This window comes from Capricornis sumatraensis, chromosome 8 (assembly GCF_032405125.1).
Source record: "Capricornis sumatraensis isolate serow.1 chromosome 8, serow.2, whole genome shotgun sequence".
Lineage (NCBI taxonomy): Eukaryota > Metazoa > Chordata > Mammalia > Artiodactyla > Bovidae > Capricornis > Capricornis sumatraensis.
Window position 1 is genome coordinate 11,937,527 of NC_091076.1, and position 4,206 is coordinate 11,941,732.

At 40.3% G+C, this 4,206-nt stretch overlaps 1 pseudogene; it reads left to right on the forward strand.

Moving 5' to 3' along the window:
- The first annotated feature begins 112 nt into the window (after positions 1–112).
- On the forward strand, positions 113–2,377 carry LOC138083437 (endogenous retrovirus group PABLB member 1 Env polyprotein-like; annotated as a pseudogene).
- The last annotated feature ends 1,829 nt before the right edge of the window (positions 2,378–4,206 follow it).

Below are 4,206 nucleotides of genomic sequence, written 5' to 3' on the forward strand. Positions count from 1 at the left end.
ATGGACCAAATCAGTCTTTAGATACTCTGTTACAACTGGTTCAGACGGTCTATTATGGTAGGGAATATGAGAAAAAGAAAGAAAGACAAAGGAAAAGGTGGAAGCCTTCGTAATGGCTATGAAAAACTTTCTTAAACAGCCGAAGAAAAATGCCCAGAGGGACCCAGGGGAAAAGGGATGGGCTTGCTATTACTGTGGAAAGGAGTGCCACCTCAAGTGGGATTGCCCTCAGGCATCTAAGCCACCCCCGGTTCCATGTCCGGTCTGCAAGGGGCGACACTGCAAGAGAGACTGCCCTCTGACGTGTAGGTCTCCGGGGTCAGACTCTCAAGACAATCAGGACTGAAGGTGCCTGGGGATCCCCATAAAAGTTTCTGTCCTAATTACATCTGAGAAATCCCGGGTATTAATAATTGTGGAGGGGCCAATCCATCAATTTCCTTTTAGATACTGGGGCAACTTACTCTGTGCTTACTGAAGCGCCTGGCCCACTTTCTTCCCAATCCGCTTCCATAATGGGACTGTCTGGACGATCCAAAACGTATTCTTTCAGTTATTCTTTTTCTTGCAACTTGGATTATGTGTTATTTTCACAAGAGTTTCTGATCGTGCCAGAATCTCCCTCGCCCCTTTTGGGGAGGGATATACTGAGCAAGGTCCATGCCTCTGTTTTATGTTTTCTCTCCCTCTAGTTGAACAAAATGTAAATCCTAGAGTATGGGCTGATGGAAAATCTGTGGGTCGAGCACAAAATGCTATTCCTGTAGTTGTCGAGGCCCTCTGGGAAGGCCCTTACCCAGGTTATTCTTTCTTCTCCCACAGCTGTCAAAGTGCCAGGAATTGATTCGTGGGTCTATCACACTCGAGTTAAGAGGTGGCACCCTGACCAAAGCTAAGTGACATCTTTTTATGTCTTTATTTTCTATGCTCTGACTTTGTACTTTTCAGACGGGCCCGATAACCTATGTGAGCTTACTTCTACTGACTCCAAATATCCTAGTCTGCCGTTTGATCCTCAAGACAATGCCTTCCTGTCTTGGGCTCACTCCTACGCTTCATTCCACAATGGCTCTAACTGCGGGGTCAGTGGAGCACGCCCCTCTTCATCAGTGGAAGTCTTCCCATGGTGGACATCTCCACTTCAAGGAAAAGACTTTCTCCAAGTGTGTGAATACCTGCAACAACAGTTACATGCGATGCCTCTTCTTCATCTGATGACATCTACCAACCCTAAAATAGACTGGTGCAACACTTTGCACTTTTACTATGGACATAATGTGACTTTTAATTTTGATTATACATTGTCTTAGTTCAATGACTATTTTGCTACACATAAGGCAAATAGGTCTAGATCTAGTGGTTTTTTACCTGACGTTTATCAAATAGGAGATGAGGTTATATGGCTAACTCCTGAAAAAAGACGTTTAATATCTACTTCCCCTATGTGCTGGGAACAGAGCCATCCCCAAAAGTAAGCTAACAACTTAATTACAATGGTTGAAAACAATTGGGATTTTTGCCTCAGGGAATATGCAACATAATCATTCCCCTGTTTTCCAACCCCAGTTCAGGTCCTCCCTTTGTGTGGCAAGGTACTAATTGGGACTGGATATATCAGTTACGCTGGCTTGTTACAAGTGGGACTTAGTGGATATGTGGCTCTTACATATGGGCATGGCTTCCCCCTTGTTGGATAGGGAGATGCACCCTGGGTCTAGCCTTTACTCACGGCTTATAATTTTCAGAGCTCCCGGAAAAGCCTGCTCATTTACCCCACCTTAAAACTCAGTGGGCAAAGTCTGTATTTCACTGGTATGATTATTTGGCTGCAGTCTTTGTTCCCTCTTTGGGAACTACAGATGTTACGCTATGAGTGGGTGCTTTGACTAATTTTACTCAATAGGCATTATAAGATTCTCCAAAGGCTATTTCAGCTCTTAATCCTGAACAAGCACAAATTAGAAAGGTGGTTTTACAAAACAGATTGGCTTTAGATATTCTGACAGCTGTGCAAGGAGGAACGTGTGCTATTATTCATACCCAATGCTGTACATAGATACCTGATACCAGCACGAATGTTACTCATTTTACTAAACACATAAACAAGATGGTTGGGGCCATGGATAGTCCTGAAGCCTCAATTGCCTCACTTTGGGAGACATTAACTAGTTCCCCATGGTAGACAACTATCTTAATTACAATAATTCTAACTGTTTTGTTTCTACTGTTTGCTCCCTGCATCTGTAACTGTATAACTGGATTTGTTTCTAGCAGCATGAAAGCTTTCAAGTTACAAATGGTTGCTCAAACTCCTGCTACTGCTGCAGCTGCCTCCAACTACTATTTGGGGCCTCTGGATCAGATATCCTCAACATGAGGATTAGGAGAATATGTTCCCTCACCAATTTAGGGACAACGCCCCTTCTCAGCTCAGAAGCAGTTATGGAACGAAAACGACGACCCTTTTCCCTTGGCAACATAATTCTCCTAAAAGAAGAGGGGGAAATGAAAGGATAACAGGCAAGAAGGCCAAGGGTCTCCAAACGGAGGAAGTAGCCTGCAAGTGTCAGATATTTTTATCTCTCTTAAGTGGCAGGAGGAAACAAACTAGCGATATATTTTTTTCCTTCTCTATACAAATTTAAAAGGATATTTCTCTTAAAATTCTGTGTTGCCATAATGATACCTGGTATCACCTGAAGTTAACCAATGCCTTTTTCTTATGAAAATGTTTATCTTAAGCTATGCTAATGTACTATGCATTTACTCAAAACTCTGTCTTCAAGTCCGTTCTGCCTTATGGGCTCAGAACCTACTTGATAAACCAGTATGTTATACTCCGATATTGTTCCTCTAATCTATGTAAATGAAACTATTTGCATGGTGACCTGCCCTTCTTCAAGATTGAAGTTAATCATTTTATGGCCCAAGATAAACCATTTGGTGCCAAGATTATCCCAAAATACATCTTATGGGTGAGGGGCCTGGTTCCATTCTAAGTTTTGAGACATTCCTTTCCTTCATTAACAGACTGCTGGTGACTATATAACATCCAGCTGAAGCCTACCAGGGGGGTACTCTTTCTGCCCCCTTCTGATGCCTATGTCAAAAGCTTTCTCTATGTCCTTTATACTTTAATAAAACTTTATTACACAAAAGCTCTGAGTGATCAAGCCTCGTCTCTGGCCCCAGATTGAATTCTTCTCCTCCGGGGGCCAAGAATCCTGGCATTGTGATTCAACAACAACCTCTCACTTAGATGCAAAAATCCTTGACAAAATTCTAGCAATCAGAATCCAACAACATATTAAAAAGGTCACACATCATGACCAAGTGGACTTTCTCTGAGGGATGCAAGGATTCTTCAATATCCCCAAATTAGTCAACATAATACACCACATGAAAAAATTGAAAGATAAGAACTGTATGATTATCTCAATAAATGCAGAGAAAGCCTTTTTAAAAATTCAACATTCATTTATGATAAACCCTCCAGAAAGCAGGAATAGAAGGAACATACCTCAACATAATAAAAGCTATATATGACAATCCCACAGCAAACATTTTCCTCAATGGTGAAAATTTGAAAGCGTTTCTCCTAAAGTCAGGAACAAGACAAGGGTCCTGATTCTCATCATTACTATTCAACATAGATTTGGAAGTTTTGGCCATAGCAATCAGAGCAGAAAAATAAATAATAGGAATCCAGGTTCGAAAAAAAGAAGTAACACTCTCACTGTGTGCAGATGACATGATCCTCTACATAAAAAACCCTAAAGATTCCACCAGAAAATTAGTAGAGTTAATCAATGCATCTAGTAATGTTGCAGCATATAAATCAACACACAGAAATCCCTTTCATTCCTATACACTAATAATGAGAAAATAGAAAAGAATTTAAGGAAACAATTCCATTCACCATTACAATGAAAAGAATAAAATATATAGGAATATATTTACCTAAAGAAACAAAAGGCTTATATATAGAAAGCTATAAAACACTGGTGAAAGAAATCAAAGAGGACACTAATAGATGGAGAAATATACCTTGTTCATGGATCAGAAGAATCAATATAGTGAACATGAGTATACTACCAAAGCAATCTATAGATTTAATGCAATCCCTAGCAAGCTACCAACAGTATTTTTCACAGAACTAGAAAAATAATTTCACAATTTGTATGGAAATCCAAAAAACCTGAAATA